The following is a 20,051-nucleotide window of genomic DNA, read 5'->3' on the forward strand; positions in this document are numbered from 1 at the left end:
CCAATTTTTCTCCTCAGAAAATTTCGTACTTTGTGTCCTTGAAAATAAGAACAAAGGCATTATATTTTAAGAAATCGAAAACAAAAGATTCTCCATTGTTGTTCTAGTTCTCAATTCCTATTTCATCATGCTCGTAGAGTCTAGAAACTATGATCAAAAGCGAACAAGTAAATATTTGAATGTATGTGATGTGATATGACAAGTAGCCGTTATATTCATCTTTAATGGCCTACTAAATATACCACTATTTTAGAAAAAGAATGAATTTTAAATATTTCATATATGATAAGCTATTAATCTCATATTATTGCAAAACACATAAGAGAGATTTGGCAAATCTCGCTTAAGTGTTCCGCCACAATAGGAGATTCTATATATATGTAGTATGTGAATGAGACGTAAACAAGCTTTGTAGTTCGAATTTCTTGAGCAGTATAGAGAAATCACATATTCCTTACTCGGAAAACATGATTGTTAAATTGGTTAGAAAAGTTTACGGATAGGTAGTCCGCATGAAACATTTTAAACCTGCAAGCATCCTGGCATTGAGTAGACCGCCTTACTATATATTTCATATATGTATGTAAGTTCCATTTCGATTTTGATGGGATTCATCTGTTTGGAAAGATGACTAGTATTTCAAAAAGGAAGTCGTTGACATTTGCTGACTGTCTCTTTCAAATCTCCTCCTACTGTAAAGACACTTCGAGATGAGGATGATGATGTTAAAATGCTTTTGAAATCTTTTAGTAAAAATATATTTAAGTTAATATATTTTTTCCTTTAAAAAATTTCTGTAGTATATAAAATTATGAACCTTCATTTTATTATTATTACAGTGCTGGAGAATTTTTGAAAAATTTATGTAATAAATTATCACAGAATTCATTATCCCTTTAAAAATTTTGTATTCCTCAATTTTGATAGATTTCTTACGTATTGGTAAAAAAATTGATTTAAAAAATGTCAATATGTATGTGGCTGTTAATGCAGAAAAATTATTTATATTATTATCCTTGTTTTTATTAAAATATTTTCAAGATAAAAAAAATTAAACAGCATAATGAAGATCGGATACAAACTCTACATTAATATAAAAATTGATAAAAAAAAAAAAAAGGAATCATTTATAATTGTATGATATAAACCAAGATAGAATTAGATACCTTTTTTTTAGATTATTTTAATTTTATAAAGTTAGTTGGAAATGGAATTTTATAACATTAAAATTGCTGCCGTTTTTTGTGCTGTAAGTTTTCATTTTTGTATGTAATGAGTGTTACATAAGCACAGTTATCCTATTTAAAAAAATTTATAATACAAAAAGTCTGTTCTGATATGGAATAGAATGAACTAAGAAAGAGTCTACAATCTCGCTAATATTACGTTTATTTAACGGTGTCAGATATTACTTCTAAAATTTAAGAAACAATTCAATTAGTATAACATACAATCTTTGTATGTAAAAAAAATGAAATTTATGTTATTATTTATCCATTGTTTGAGAACTTTAAAATAGTTATGGAATAATCTATCACATTTACCCTTTGAAAATTCTTGTAGTTCTCTTTATTTTAATAGATTTATTGCGGAGAAATTTGAGTTGGTAACAGAAAAGATTTTCTGAAAATATCGATTTTTATATGGGTATTAAAACAAAAACAGCTCCTTATTTGTGTTTCTTATCATCATTATTTCGTTCATGATATTTTGAAGGATTTTTTTTTTGGAAAATTAAAATTAGATTTGATTTTAAATTAATACAGAAATATTGTTGTTGATAAAATACAAACAGTTAGAATTATATTGAAAATACTTGGATATTATTGGATATTTTTTTCCGATTATTTTAATTTCGTGGAATCAATTTCAAATGAAATTTTACAACTACTACTGTATTTTTTACTCATAACATAGTTATTAGTTAACATAGTAGTACTGCAATTAGTACCAAAAAATTCTTAACTATATTTTAACATAAAAATTTTAACATTACAAATAGTCTAAAATGAAACAGAATGGAATGAAATAAGGAAAAATCTCTTGAGTCTCGTTAATGTTTCAGTTATTTAAATTTTTATATTGCTTCTAATATTTAAAAAAATAGTACAATGAAAACATCTCTATAATGATTCCAATTCCACTTTCAAAATATTTTTTGCATAATTTTTTTTTTAATTTGGTAATTTTTCATGTTCGTTTAAATGAATAAAATAAACGAAGTTGATCTAATGATTATAATAACTAATATTTAATTACCGATTTCAAAATGTTTTTTTATTTCAGACTAGCCGCCTTTGGCGACCAGCCGGTTCGCCAATCTTAATGTTCGTTAAAATTTTAATAATTAAATATTTTATGAAATTCCAACTTTAATAGATTCTTCAGCAAAATATTTTAAAACTTCAAATTTTGATTATCATATAATTCATTCATAATATTATAAAGGCCTTCAGTCATAACGTAATATGTATCTCTCTCATTTTCTGTTAGCACCCGTAGAATTTATGCTTTAAATTAAAGTGGAAAGAATTTATCTTCAATTAATATAATAATATTTTTTACTGAAACAAAGCATTTTTTTATAATCTGATTACTGAAAATAGAGTCACTCAGCGTTTAAACTTTATGGGCACTAAAGAATATCTTTTTAAATTTATGTAATATCTCAAGAGTTAGTCAACAAAATTTTCTTAGATTCATTATGAGCAGATCGATTAATTAACAATGTTTAAATTTAAATGCATCAAACACTAAGAAAATAAAACGAATCGTTTAAAATAAACGGTTGAAAACGGTACAATTTATGCTTTAAATTAAAGTGGAAAGAATTTATCTTCAATTAATATAATAATATTTTTTACTGAAACAAAGCATTTTTTTAATAATATGATTACTGATAATAGAGTCACTGAGCGTTCAAACTTTATGGGCACTAAAGAATATCTTTCTTAATTTATATAATATCTCAAGAATTTGTCAACAAAATTTTCTCAGATTCATCATGAACGGATCGATTGATTAACAATGTTTCATTTAAAATGCATCAAACACTAAGAAAATAAAATGAATCGTTTAAAATAATCGGTCGAAAATACGTTTAAAAAAACTACTTAAAAAACGATGTACTTAAAACTATAAGCATATATCAAAAAATATATAACTAACATAAATACAATTTAATTACAAAAGCATGCAATTAGCCTAAAAATAATTTAAATCATTGAAAACAGGTTAAAAAAAACTACTTAAAAAACGATGTACTTAAAACTATAAGCATATATCAAAAAATATATAACTAACATAAATACAATTTAATTACAAAAGCATGCAATTAGCCTAAAAATAATTTAAATCATTGAAATCAGGTTAAAAAAAACTACTTAAAAACGATGTACTTAAAACTATAAGCATATAAAAAAAATATATAACTAACATAAATACAATTTACTTACAAAAGCATACAACTAACCTAAAAGTAATTTAAATCGTCCGTTGATAATGGTTGCCATGCCAACAATCAGAACAGAGTGCGCATGCGTGAATTTTCTTCGCCTTTTACGGTAACGCAAATGCGTGAATTTTTCTACTTCAGTTGGGGTAACGCTATGCAGATTATACATTTTTAATTTCCTTTATTCTGTGTTATTTTAATTCAAAAGTATTTCAGAATGAATCTGAAACATGGATTAATTAACAATGTTTAATTTTAAATGCATAAAACATTAAGAAAATAAACAGAATCGTTTGAAATAATCCGCCGAAAAATCTTAACCCTAGCCTCATTACTGTTGGGAGAAAAAAAAGAACTAAAGCCTAAATCATTTGGCGTTGGGGAAAATGGAAGATTATTTTGGCGGAAAAGTTGGCGGTGGGGAATATGGAAGATTTTTTTGGCGGGAAAGTTAGTTTTTAATTAATAATTAAAATTCTAATTAAAATTTCAAAAAAGGGACCCCAGGTGCACATTCCCGACCTCTAAGGTATACATGTACCAAATTTGGTAGCTGTATGTCAAATGACCTGGCCTGTAGAGCGCCAACACACACACACACACACACACACATTGAGCTTTATTATAAGTATAGATATAGATTTTTTTATTTTATTTACAAGATGCTCGAAATTTTATTTGGTGTTAAAGACAGCAACAATTTTGAGAGATAGAAATATTTCAGAATTGCAGAGTTTAAGATTATAAAAACGATATATCATCAGTTTTTAATTTTAATAATATTCTTCGGGAAGTTAAATAAAAATACTAAAAATTCTTATATCTTTATAATGAGAAAAACGATTCTTTTCTTTTCCCCCTTCCAAGAATGATACATTTCGTGTTTAATCCCTTTTCAAAGAATGGTGGCGCTACAGTGAAAATAGAATGCAACATAGAATGAGTTGCGTTTGTTGTCTTGTGGAAGGGGGGGAAAAATTGCGTTTATTGTGTGTGGGAAAAAAGTGAATTTGAAACGGCGATAAACCGCCAAGTTTGGCACTCTTCTTTCTTCCCACCTGCGCCGTGACCTCCGAGAGTCCGTACAGTCTGGCTAATTTTACATTTATTTAGCGGTATCACATATATTACTTCTAATATTTAAGAAATAATACAATGAGTATACCATCGTCTTTATACTACTTTCAATTCCACTTTAACAACAATTTTTACATTTTTATTATTTTTTAACTTGTAAATTTTTTTTAGATAAAATTAAAATATTCATGCTATACATAAAATGAGCAAATTTAATCAAATAATCGCAAAGTTAATTTTTAATTGATTAAAACGACATATTTTGATGCATTTTTATCCACGAGTATTTTTTAATACTTTATAAGATGTTCGAAATTTTATTAATGTATTAAAGAAATGGAAAAGTAAGTTAGAAATACGTTGTTTCAGAATTATGTGAATTTCTTCCATTTCCATCACGTCAGTATGGTATATTTTTTTTGCTAATTCTAACTTCGAAATCTCATTTCAATCAGCGCGAAATATAATTTCAAATTAATTTCTGTTTGTCTCTATGAAAGCAACAAAAGTAGAAATTTATGTAAAAACGTATTTCGGGCGAACTGTAAGAAAACGGAAAACTTGACTTATCAAAGAATAATCATTTCTGTGTAATCCCACAGTTGGCGCACTGCGGCTGCTTCTGGTTACATTTTATAAAAATTCAGAACAATCTTAAATTTAATTATATTATAGTGAGCGATATAAAATTTCAGTAAATACTGAATTATTGTTCAGATTGAGCAGTAGATTAACCAATAGTTAACCGCTTTAAGAAATACTTATTGCAAGTTTTTAATGTTGTCTACCTCTGCAATAACTCTCAATATCATTCATTGATTGGTCAATTATTTTAATTTCTTGAATGAGTATACTAATAAATACTTTGCTTTATCTTCCGTATAGAGTTTTATGTCACAAATTGTCTGTTCTGAAAATGAACTAATGAAAAATTTCTTCACTTTGGTAGATGTTACTTTCATTTAGTGTGACCTATTAATTCTAATGGTTTAGAAATATTTGAAAGAATAGCATATTCTTTGTATTGATTGGAATTTCCTTTTAAGAAGATATTTTTATATTTTTCTTAATCATATTTTAAATTGCAGATTTTACAGATAACAGTTAAAACATTCATACTTGTTTTTATTAAATATAATAAGATAATTTTATCTGCTATTCGTAATTGTTAATTTTTATTAACGGAATTAAATCTTTTTATGTATTTTTACTGTCTACAATTTTTTAATGATGCATAAGCTGCTCATAATTTCATTAATGTATTTAGAAAGAATAATCAAGTAAGAAATGTGTTATTTCAGAATTATGTAAGATGAAATTTACAAGTAACAATTCAAATGCATCATGAATTTTCAAGTTTCAGACTTTAAGCTCAGATTTCTGGTTCCACGGTTACGCATATAAGAGTTTTGTGCTACTTAATATACTAAAGAGAGCAGAATATATTTGTTGAAGCTTTTTTAAAATTTAAAACCAAGCTCTATAATTTTAGAAACAAAATTAAGTATTTTTTTTATTTAATTATCGTAATTACACGCAAGAGAACTTAAGACCGACAGACGATTAATCTTTTGATAGATATGAAGCAAAATTTTATTCGGATGTACACTGCGGTGCATGTAATGTTTCATTCACCTACTTGTTTGCATTTTTTATTTTTCTCCTTTGCGTGCAAAAAACTATTTGACTTATTTGTTTCAAAATTTGATCGAATCTACACTCTACATGCCAGTTGTACATAACAAATTTTGTCTTTATGTTTTGCAAGTATCGTGTTCCCCTTTCATTTGGCAGCCGGTAAGACAGATTTCCCAAGAAAGGATTCCGTTCAAAATTTTACAGTAATAAATAAATTTGGTACAACGTCTACATACCAAATTCCACAGAGAAGGAGAAACAAAGGTCTCACTCTCATAGACGCTAATGGCAACTTTTTTAACATTGTGCTTTCCGTAGACAGTAGCGCCACTAACTTCTCGCAATTGAACTAACCGGTTACGTCATCACGACGTCATCACGGCAAGAGAGGGTGCAACGATGTGAAAAGTTTATGCAATTGCTATAATTATTTTTTCTAAATTTTCATCATGTTCCGACAATTATGAAATTTAGGAGCAGCCGTAATTTTTTTATGCATTGTTAATTTATAATTACTATTTAGTCGTCATCAATGTAAGGAGTCTTTCAACCTTTTTGAACAGATTGGAGTAGATTTTGTACTTCATTGTTAGATATCGACGGATTGAAATCTTAAGCTAGTTTTGCTTCTCATTCATTTGTGTGAATAATCCACTCCATGACTATTATAAAAAATTCTAATCCAGCATCCTTTCCTCCCTATTTGAGATTAACTTTTTGTATAGAACTAATAACTTAAAGCATGTGGAAATTTCATTAAAAATAAAGCATGTGGAAATTTCATTAAAAATAAAGCATGTGGAAATTTCATTAAAAATAAAGCATGTGGAAATTTCATTAAAAAAGTATTAAATTTATTTTAAATAAAATCATATTCATTTTTTATATATGAACGGAAAATAATTATTCCTTTCGTAGAATAGGAATATTTTAAAATACGAGGATAAAGAATTTAAGAAGTGTAAAGAATTTTTCGAATTTTTCCGTTTTATTCTTTTCTCACAATTTTTTTTGTTGAAATATAATTTTTAATAAATTAACGCATTCAATTTTTGAATTCCCCCTTAGTCGGGATGTAAATCGAATAAAAGACACTTTCATTGGCATGGCCAACGGGTACTGCTCCTAAGCTAGGGGCTGAGATTTTCTTGGGGAGCGACTGCAGCGCCCCACTCGGCGTCGAAAGTAAAAACTACCTACAATGAAATTGATCCATTTCTTCTGAAGAATCTAATTATATCAGGCCTTGTTCGACATGAGCAAATGAAAATTTTAATCCTGCTTATTTTATTTTCTCGAATTCTGATTTTGATTTGATTTCTTGTCGTTCCTAGACAGGTATTTAAGAAGAAAATAATCTGTACACTCCAAGCACATACGATTCTTCGCGAAGAAAATTCTTCTAATTTGTATGTGCGTTTCAAAATTTTATTTCAATGAATGGAAAATCAAAAGCACTCTTAAGATTAAGAATCCTTTTTTTTTTGTATATAAAATTATACTTTTGCATTTCAGTGTTGCTCAGAAACAGTAATATTTTAAAATATTTATCTTAAGGAAAAATCTGACAGAAAATGCATTATATCTTTAAACTGCTTGCTGCCCAGTATTTTGATAAATTTATTGAAGATTATTGTGGTTTGGACATAAAAGTAATTTTAAAAGACAACAATATATTCATGCTTCGAAATTCCCGTTGTTAACGTCATAGGTAGTAAAACGGTGAACTGCAGTGTCATCTGTGAACATTTTGTAAAAGAGAGTCAGTCAAGAATTTTACCAAGACACACGCGGACACACTTAACGGCAAATTAAAATAACTCAGTTTGGAAAGAGATTTGTCCAAAAACACAGCGAATACGACGAAACATTTGTCCTAGGAACCGCGAGAGAAGTGGAGGAAAAACCAGATGGTAAAAATAACTAAATAACTGCAGCGCAGCTAATGATGAAAAAATTAACCGTGTGAAAGTTCAGTGAAGCAGCGACGGTGGCGGCAGAGATTTGACTACGAGGGAGCAAGACAAATCCGATGGTGGACAAGTACAATATCTCCAATCTGGCTTCAAAATGACTCATAATAATTAATTTTACATTTGATTAAAGAAAATCAAGTATTATTTACTTTTTTTTATTCAGATACCGATTCTTCTTTCATTGTTAAAACTTTAAGAAGGTATTTGTAAAAAAATGTTCTCTGTTTCTTTTACTTTTAAAAAAAACTATCAATATTTGACTCGGTTTCTTTATGAGACTTTTGAGATTTTAATTAATTAATTTCTTTGGGACCTAATTTTAGCAAAAATGTGGTTATATTTCAATCTAGATTGTAGTATATAAATAAAAACACAGATTGCGCCAGAATGATGTGTCATGCCAGATGAACAAATGCATGCTCTTATTATTTTATATCCGAAGCTATATAAAATGAGTGTTGAAAAAAAGTTTTATTTTAGAAATCCAAAATAATAAATAAAAAAATATTCAATGTTTTCGCCAAAAATCGTTTTTTTCTGCGCAATCCCCTACCTAAAATATTTTTTAAGTAAGGATTGCAACAACGAGCACGAATTCAGATGTGTTTCGAATCCGAGAAGAATAACGGCCGTATTCACCAATCGCTGTTAAACATCAGCTGATGATTAAACGCTGATCAGCAGTCAAATCGGTATTCACCACACCAAACTGATTGTCAGTTTCCCCCTGTTTTGCCCCATTTTTTGATTCACGGATTTCCGATAGTCAAATTTGATCAACGGTTTTCCGCATGCTCAGTTCTCAAGAAGGACAACTGTTACATTAGTTTTCAAACAAACATGGAGGATTTAGATACATTGGAACTATTGCAGTTGATATCAGATAGGAGGTGAATAATTTACACTGGCAGAGTATCTGATTTGGATTTGTTAGATGAATATGATTTTGTTTCGAAGTACAGACTTCCCCGTAATTCTGCTGAATGCATTCTATCTTTGAGAAGGAGAAATTAAGCACCAATATTTTACGAAACAGTGCTGTAACTACTGAAGAGAAATTGTGTATTGCCTTACGTTTTTTTGCTTCAGGAAGTCATCAACAAATAATTGGCGATTTCAATCAAACTAGCCAGTCATCATGTTGCCGGGCTATAAATGAAGTATCTAGATGTATAGCTGAAATGAGGCCAAGATTTATTTACCTACCAAATAATGAATCTGAGCGACTTGAGGTATGTTTACATTAATCTCTTTTATATCCTTCATATGGGAATCTCTTTTTATTATTATTATATCCGAGTCGATTTTTGATTATTATTTACTAGAATTAAAACTAGAATCGGTCATTTGTATAATTCCTTGAACATTCAATTTTTTGAAGCAAATGAATTATAATTAAAAGAATTTTCTAAACTTATTAATACCTTTTAGATAACTCATCAAGTTTTGTATGATTATACTGTTTTTTGTCAAATGATTGTTCCTTAAAATGCTTCCATTAAAAACATTTTATTGCATATTTTCTATCTGGTTAATATAATGATCATTTCATTTGTGTATTCATTTCATTTCAATATTCATATCATTTGTGTAGTCTTATAGGTTTTTTTTAATTATTTTATTATGGCAATATAAGTTATTAAAAATTGATAATGTATGTATGTAATATTTTTTCAAATCATTTTTAATTGACTTTTAATATTACTTTTATAACTAGAGTTCATCTTTAACAGTTTTTTGTATTTGTCATGCTATAAAAAAAGTTTCCCATTCTTTACTAAGACAATGTTACATGTTAATCAATTTTAACCTTGTTCCTTTGATTGTTCAATTTTGTAAATCTGTAAAAATATAATAATAAATTCAAGTATTAAAGATTATTTGCAATATAAACTTAAAATTTTCATTATGTTTTATTCCATATTGAAAAATTCTTATTTCTCCACCCCTACCGTTATACAGCTGTATATCAAAGATTATGGCAGATTTTTGTATGAATATTTAAAGCAAGAAGGGTTATTGTTAAATTAGCAATTTTTTTTTCATTACAGTTATTTATAATTTTATAATTAATTCTTATTTCACAATTCTCAGATTAAAGACTTGCCAAGATATGGAAGAAATAAGAAACAGCCTTTTTCTTTTGAAAAAAAAGAAGAAGAAGAAAAGCAACAAACAAAGAAATCTTTTTCATCTGTCTGGTGATGATTATACAGGATTGCTTTTTGTATTTTTGAAACTTTCCTGTATGACTCATTTCCATGACTGTACACTGTTTTCACATGGATATATAAGTTTTTTTTAGTAAATTGATTTTTTATGTTATTATTTATATTATAGAAAAAGAATTATTGCAGTTTTTATTATGATTAATAATTAGAAATTTAAAGAAATTATTTTTGTTACTTATAAATTGTGTGATATAATAATGTTCTTAGTCACTCAATAAAGCTAATCTCTTTTACAATATCAGTTTACTTCAGCTTCAATCTTCAACAATGTGTATAAAATTAACATTTTGTTTCTTTCTCATGTTTAACATGTTTTCCTTCTCATTATACAACAAATTTTAACATTACTTCTAATGACTCTACCTAATTATTTTTTGAAAGATGTTATTTTATAATTTATCTGTACAGAAATGACTAAATAATTCCTTATTCAAATCTTTGAAAATCAAATATATTTTTAATTTGATGTTATTTTTTTTATGATTTATAGAAAATGACATACATTTATGGCTCATATCAGTGTAGTTCTATCCTAGTGGTTTTATGTGCTCATTATCTTATTACAATATGTATATGGATTAGAGAAATAAAAAGACACATATAGAAGAATTTTTTATTAAGAATCAGCATTCATGTTACATTTTAAAGCACCTCTATTGACACTTCCTTGTAATTCTTGTTGAAGAATTTTGAATTAATAATCAGCATCAATATTACATTTTAAAGCACATCTATTTACACTTCCTTGTAATTCTTGTTGAAGAATTTTGAATTAATAATCAGCATCAATATTACATTTTAAAGCACCTCTATTGACACTTCCTTGTAATTCTTGTTGAAGAATTTTGAATTAATAATCAGCATCAATATTACATTTTTAAGCACCTCTATTGACACTTCCTTGTAATTCTTGTAGAAGAATTTTGAATTAATAATCAGCATCAATATTACATTTTAAAGCACCTCTATTGACACTTCCTTGTAATTCTTGTTGAAGAATTTTGAATTAATAATCAGCATCAATATTACATTTTAAAGCACCTCTATTGACACTTCCTTGTAATTCTTGTTGAAGAATTTTGAATTATTAATGAGCATCAATATTACATTTTAAAGCACCTCTATTGACACTTCCTTGTAATTCTTGTAGAAGAATTTTGAATTAATAATCAGCATCAATATTACATTTTAAAGTGCCTTTAATGGCATTTTGTTTTAATGCTTGTAGAAGTTGTAACTTCTCCATCAGAATTTTCTTTTTTTAATTCATATATGTTACTTTGCGAGTCAGATTTGAATAAAACAGATTTTTGTATACAGAAGTCCTTTTTTAATTTTGCATATTTTAAGATATTATGAGAAGTGTGTAAAAAACAAAGAAAATAGATTAATTGTGATTTGAAAATTTTCGAATTTTAAAAACAAGCGTAGATAATAACTTATCCGAGTTAATATCTATAAATTTTTTTAACAATTATATATGTAAAAATTTAATATTTTGATAATTAATAAGCATATTTCTCCACATTTGCTTTTCTACAGAAATAAAAGCATAGCACAGAATAAGCATTTTTTACTTTTTTTCTGTTTTGAGAAAAGAAAGAAAAAAAAAATGTTATTTTGAAAACTACTGAAAATTTAGACAGCTAATACATATTTAAATATTGACACCAAAAGTAATATTACTATTTTTTTTTCAAATATAACGTATTGTGGAAATATAATACATATTGCTAAAATAATACATTTTGGAAGTATAATACATATTGTGGAAGTTTAAAACTTATTTGTTTTCAAATAAATGCTGAAAGTCAAATAAAGAGAAATTTGTAATATATGTTATAAACTTCTTACAAACAATTATATGGGATTGTCAGAGATATCACTGCTTTTAATTGCAATTAAAATAACCTTTGGAAATTTAAATGTTTTGTGTAAATGAAAATAATTTACTAATATGAAAGTCATAATACTTTGTAAGCAAGAATTTATACACTGCATTTCCTCCCCCCTTTATTATATTAAAAATTCAGGATACTAATCCATTGCTCATTAAAATGCACTCTAACAAAATAATGATTTTAGCGCAAACCGCAAATGAATCGATCCATTTTTCCGTTTTTTATCATCATTTGAAATTTAGGGCCCTAAACTTTAATGGCGCTTATCTCCTTCGGAAGACGTTTGGGACACATGGTTTCCTATTTACTATTACTCGTCTTGATGTGTACTATCACCCCTTAAAGTTAATCCCATCATTTATGAAAATCCTGTATATAAATATTCTATGAAAAGCTATTTGAATCATCAATTTATCAAGACATCTTTATCCAAAATCTATTAAAAATTCAGAAGCATCTCAAATTATGTAGTTTTTGCCGTGAATAGTAATTGAAAGAAAAAAATAAAAGTGATATGTTCCTCGATTACATAGTTATAATATTAATTGCAAAGCCTGAAGAATTTAGGTAGTAGTTTATTTCATAAATTTAGTGTATACTTAGATAAACATTTTTAGTTACACTAAAAAGCTACCCTATCACAAATATATATATTTTTTTTGTTGTCGTCATTTGCAGTCGGTAATATTTTTTTAGTATAATAATTGAACCTGATAAATTAGATTGCAAAAAAAAAGATAATTTTCTGTTAAATAAACTTAATTTACAATTATGCAATTTACTTACTCCAGTGATTTATAATGAATTCACATAACTTGGCTACAGGAAAATAACATTTTTTAGCATGCATATTCACAAGAGTGTCAAAAGAAAAGAATGTTTTGTTAAATTTAGTTTACCAATTAATTAGATTTTGTCAGACAATTTTCATACTGAAATGAATAAAATAAATTTATCATTTAGTTACCGAAGTAATAACAATTAGATGAATAAGATGACGATTAATTTTAGAACTTGAATTTGAATGATGAGAAACAACTCTATCGTCTTATCCATGAATAATATAAAAGCATGAATATATCTAATAATTCCATTGGCATGTAATCGAAGTGCCGCCCGATGAAAGCAGTTTTTTCCCATAATCTATGATAAAATCTTAGCCATAGGATAAAGATTAGTCAGGAAAAATGTGACGCCTTATTCACTTGCCAGCTTATTAATTATTCTTCTAAACATAATATAAATTATATGCTGAACGAACATTATAGCATTTAAATGAGATGATAAGATGACTTGGACTTAACGTTGTTGACATCCATGGCATGGAATTCTTAGACAACTGACCAAAATTTTTTTATACAATGCGACTTATCTTATGTTTTATTCATACGTCGCTTTGTAGATTATATTGCCAAAAGTAGTGCAAATTAAAAGCTTCATGAACGACATTTGAATCAAATGTCTGAAAATCTGTGGATAGAGTCTTCGACATTCATCACATTCAGTTCATAGTCGGCCGCCCCAAAACCGTCGGCAGAACGCGATATTTTATTCACTTGTCGGATATATTGCGAAATCCAGTGCAAATTGTAAGCCGAATGAAAGATATTTGAATCAGATGACTGAAAATTTGCAGACTTAACGTTTTCGACATTCACCTCATTGAGTTCATAGTCGGCCGACCAAGAATTGCCAGCAAAATGAGACTATCTTCTTGTCGATATCTTATTCACTTGTTACCTTGTAGGTTATATTGCCAAAAATAATAAAAATTATAAGCTTAATGAACGATAGATGTCTGAAAATCTGTGAACTTAACGTCTTCGACGTCCATTGCATTCAGTTTTTAGTCGGTCTATCAAAAATTGTCCGCAAAATACGGCATATTATTGACCTACCACCCTATCGATTATTTTGCCAAATACAGTCAAAACACTTTAACCATTACTTGGATGTTTCGATTGTTCACAATATATAAACTTTAAGGTGGTTTTTAAAAAATCGTATTCGATAATGCGCTGATCTCTACATCCTGAGACGGTGAACACTTTTGCAGATGAAAGTTTCAATTATCTCTCACCGATGGGGGGGGGGCAAGAGGCTGCTGAGAAGAGGGCAATTGCCCCCCCCCTTCTATCGCCGCCTTTGTAATAAAGGGAACTTTACTATTTACTTCGGAGAAGAAAGTATCAATGGATATTCAGCGTCCCGAAATAAAGCTAAAGCTGAAAAAAAAAACAAACAAAAAAAAAAAAACCCATTTATTACTTTAGTTAAAACTGGACAAAATAAAGGAGAGTTCACAAATTTCTAAAATCAATTTATGATGAACTGGATGATTTGCTAAAGCTATACTTTCTTCGAGCTTTTTATACTTCTAAGAGTATAAAAAGTTGTAGAGTCGCCTACTGATAGTTTCAATTATTTCTTTAAAGCTTTAGAAGATGGTTACAGAAACAAGCGTCAACTCTCAAATATTCGCATGTCCTTTAACACTTTCTAGGGCCGTGGGAAGTATACTTCCCAACAAATTTATCAATCTTTGTATGAAATTATGTAGGTTGGTATAAGTTCTGACACATTTTTTTAGTAAGTCAGAATCTTAGATGCTTCAGTTCTTCATCTCAGATAAAACGATGTGTCTTGATTTGTTACTTAATTATTAATGAACCAAATTAATTAATTATTCAAATTAAATTTATCTAATAAGCTAAATGAATCCCTTTTCTTATTCTAATTTCAAGCCTGAAAATATTTTAACATAATATGACTAGAAAAAAAGGCCATTTAAAGGGTTAAATAATAAATTGTGACAAAATTCATAGGAAATCGACTATGGAACTGCTAGCTTTAATGCACTGTATTAATAAAAACTTTTGAGCATTAAAGGTTCTGAAATCTGATCAAAGTGATTCAATGGAGACCATTTTTATAAATATTCCTCAGAAATTTGATAAAGAATGAAGAAAACAATTAGAACTTCTGCGGAAAACTGCAGAAATCTCAACGTTTGAGTCTGTTATGAGATTTTTAGAAAAGAGATGTGCGGTTTCAGAAAATATTACTGCCATTCCAAATACTCAAATAGTGCATAAAAATACTGCAGCGTGAACAAAAGCCAAAAAAAAAAAAAAAAAAAAAAATGTACTTAACATTGGAAAAAAGACAATTATTAAACGTTGTGTTTTGTGTCGGAATTTCCATTCCCTCCATAAATGTAATGTGTTTCAAAGTATGTCCGTAGAAAGCAGAAAGAATTTTTTTAAGAAGCAACTAACTACAAAAATTTCCTCAGATTCCACTCTGGTGAGTATTTGTCTAATCACAGATGGGCAGTTTCCGGTTACAAGAGTTTACATAGTTTACTGCTTCATGAGTCAAATGAACGTTGTAATAATTTCAGCCAATATTTAATTTCAGAGGAATGAAAAAGAAGTACTGAATCTTTTAGCAGGAATAAGCACAAATCAGTTTAGAGCAGAAATGTGTGCTTTGAAAAACGATAGATGTGTTTGAAGAACAAGTATAATTTTATGAATATACTTATATAATAATTTTACGAGCGGTTATTACGTAACCAATACCATGAAGTCACAAATACCAGTGATCAATACTTTTCAAAGAGGGGTGTGATTCAAACCCTTGATGCGATCTGACTGGTGATATTTCGATTACAGGTTTTGGATCACGATAGAAAGTATTAATCGGTACGATCTGTCTAATGGAAGCTCTCGAACAAAACAGAAAAGGAGAAATCTGTGAATGGGTTGAAAAGTGAACGGACCGATTATTCTTGGAATTGTCGTATCATTGAAAGGCATATCACTGAAATTTATCGGACCGGTGACTTCACTGGAAAGTGTGATTCGCCACTCCACTTCAGGAGAGTGACCTTGACTTTCCGATATTCGCATTTGATGATGCAATTGATTGATGATTGATTCGATACAAATCATTTTTAATTGCTTGTGACATGACTTTGCATATATTCTGTTTTGTTGCTGGCGCCATCTATTGGTAGAATATAGAACTAAAGTAAACATTTTAAAGAAATGGCATATATGTAATTCAGATTTTTCAGAAAATGGTTTACTCCAATAAAGAAATGAAATAAATAGTTTTGAAAAAAATCAAATTTAAGAAGTAAGCTGAAATAGATAAATTAATTCCATCACACGTTACTTAAATAAGTAAATTTAGTATTAATTACAATTAATAAATTTTATATTTAATACTAAGTAATAATTTTTATATTTAATACTAAGTAATAATTTTTAATTAATAATATGATTGAAATAACAGATATTTGGAACAAATATTTAAAAATAACAATAGCAAAATTATTTGTTATTCAAAAAATCGTGGATTATGCATCTCTAATTATATGTATAGTATATTAATATATATCAATTATGATGTGGAATGCGCGCAAACTGAGGAATTTCAGAACACATTAGATAATACCTGGGTTCGAACATAAGTTTGTTTTGAACTTTCTTTTCCTTTATGCATTTTTTTTGGGGGGGGGGGGTCGAGAAGGCAGACTTTACGATGATGGTTAGAATCGATGATAAAGATAAATTTCAATATTTCCTACAGAGTATGACAGAGAGGATGGCAGTAGAGTACGAGAAATCGTTGTCAGTAACTCGCCAACTGCTGCAAATATCACTGATGATAGAAAAGACTACCAATATTAAATATAAATTGGATATCACATAACTTTATGATAAATTGGAGATGTAACAGTTGAGAAATGTACTGCCATGCTGTTTTTGTTGGTAGTATCATGCATTCTAAAAAGTTTATTAAGAAGCTGGGCACAAAATACGATCAGTTATATAAAGCCTCGATGAGATATTTTTCATCCTTTGTTTAGCAAAAACAATGATGCATAGTTAATTTTTGAAAGTTGGCGAATTAAAATAATTAAGAAATGTACTTTAAAAGCAGAAATATCTACGTAATTTGCAAATTTGTGGACAATATGCTAAAAAATGTATTGGAAAAAAAAAGCTTCTTTTCTTTCTTCCAAAAAGAAATTTTCTTCTTTCTTGGGTGAAATAACCTTAATGGTTTTATGAGCATAATTTGTTTATCAAATACATTTAGTAATTTACAGGTAAAATGTTTTCGAAGAGGTGGGTATAAAACTTTACCGCCACAGGCAGTTTGGAATACTTGCAAACTGTTTCTATGATTTTTTAATATTTTCTGTATCTGTTTGTTCTTCAACCTTTTTTCTTGACTTTTCTTAAACAAAATTAACATTATCAAAACAAGTTTTTTTTTTATGTAATGAATAATTCTATGTAACATAATTCTCTGCATAATCGAAGTTTTCAATCTATCTCCAAACTTTAATCTTAGATTCAAAGAACAACTGCTTAAGAATATATTTTCGAAAATGATCTTTCACATTTTTAATTACATGGGCTAAAATTTAATGATCATATTAGAAGGGTAACGGAGTTTAATGTTGGACGATTTTCATTTAACTGAAATATGATGGAGGAACACTTTCCTTTTTTTGTCTCAGAATCAATTTAATACACAACAATGTCAAGAAATTTCCCCCTTTTGAAACAATATAATTATTTGTTTCTCCTTATTACAAAAGATGTTAATTTCTTTATTGCGCATTCCATTTTTAGCGCTTTCACCATATATTATAGATTTCTGTTTCTCCAGATGGCGCTATTGAGCATCGTCATATAATTGATGTGTCTTTCCGTACTCGTGTTGTAGGCAATAGTAGTCTAATAATTTACTCCTAAAGTAAAATTATTGTACGTAATGTGCATAATTAATTTCGAGTAACTTTTAAGAATAAATAATTGAGCCACTGGACCACATATGCAACAACCGTTTTTTGAATGTTATGGAACTTGTTGAATTTAAGGATGCTTCGAAATTCCAATATTTCTAACATGTTCTGTAATTTTATTTGTAATGTGTTGCTCATTGCAATCATATTTTATTTGGGACATTGTGAGGTTTTGATAATTAAATGAGGATTTTTTCAAAAATTTGAATGAGGATTTTTTTCTCACGCTGCACTTATCAAAATTTTATTCTATATTTTGCCACATTGATATATATTTTTTTATCTCGCTTTATAGTTCATTTATTGAATTGAATTAGACAGAAGTAATAAAGACGACGAGCGACGAAGAGCAAGCGGCTCTTAGAAAGAACTTTAATGAATATGATGAAATGTAAATGACGATGACCAAACTTTTTACTTTATTTTTTTTTAATATCCTCGACTTTAAATCTGTAAAATACTTTATGTCAATTAAATATCTACAATTCAATAATCTTGACTGCCATCAGTCACCCCCCCCCCACATCTACTTTTGGTATTATGTCTGGCAATGGGCAAATTAACTCAAAAACGCTTCGTGTGTAGCCATTGACATTTGGTGTATGGTCTCTACTTCTAATTGGTAGGCTTCTGACAAATTTTGAAAAAAATTCCATTCAGGGTAAGTTTGTCCGATTGTCCGAATATAAGTTAATACAATAGCTGCAAAAGGAAAAGGCTAGATTAATAAAATTTCATATATAGTTTTCACATTTACAGAGTAGATAAGTGTCAAATTTGGAACAAAAATGCGCCAAACGGACCATCTGTCGCTCTGTAATTTCACAATCATGCAAATGCCATAACTCAAACATGCTATGATTTAAGAACATGAATTTTGATTTGTGATTTTGCCATTACATTTTTACTTCTGTGTCTACTTTCGGTTTTAATCTGCCACAAAAAAAGATCTTCGAAATAATATTATTTTTGTATTAACCGTATAACAGCGATTAATCAGCAAACAAAATTCGCCAAAGATGGCACACTAATAGTAATTTAATAATAATTTTGTTGCCGCGAGGACAGAGACTATCCTCCATATTAAAAAAAAAAAAAAACTAATTCTATTTATAAAATATTATGGCAATGAAAGTTTTCGCAAATCAAAAATTGCTTTTTATTGAAAAATATGTTTATAAAATATGTAGAATACCATATATTTTCACAACAAAAAATAGATTCTGTCATTAATTGTTTATTTTTAAGATATGTGTAAAAGTCTAAAATTCTATTTTTATGTTAGATGGTCAAATTTTTTTAGCCCATAATTTCAAAACGAATAGATCTAGAGTGCTGAAAATAAGTTTTCCAGAATAAATTTTGATGTAGTATTGAAATTTGAAGTGAAAAGTATTGTATTTGAAAATTTTGAATTTTGTTCTTATTTCAATTAAAAATGTTATGTTAATTCCTTTAGATTGTTAATAAAGAGTACGTTAATTCCCTAAAATTGATATATTTTTTTTATGATTGTATGATGAGCGATGCCAAAATAAAGCTAAGTGGTTCTTTTATTTTCTGAGATCGTATCAAATTTCATATAGCTTTTGATTGTACCTTTGAGATTGTAACAAATTTCGCTTAGCATTTGTAGAGCTTTCTGAATTGTCATGGATACATATGTAGATGGCGCCTTTGACGCGGAACGTTTCACCAAGACATGATTTCCTATGATGAACTTTTCTACGTTTACAATTCATTGCTTTTGTATCCGAGTGTAAAAATACCTTTTAATAATTTGAAAAGTAAACAGCGTTCAAGTAGCAAGTATTACCAGTTTATTTTCTGATTTTGATTGCCTTTTATTTTTGTATTTTATGGGATTAGACAAAATTGATTATTTTTAGGGAATTTTGATTTATTATTATGAATATCCCTATTTCTTTTATTATTATAATTAGAGTA

The sequence above is a fragment of the Argiope bruennichi genome, chromosome 11 (assembly GCF_947563725.1).
Source record: "Argiope bruennichi chromosome 11, qqArgBrue1.1, whole genome shotgun sequence".
NCBI classification, from domain to species: domain Eukaryota; kingdom Metazoa; phylum Arthropoda; class Arachnida; order Araneae; family Araneidae; genus Argiope; species Argiope bruennichi.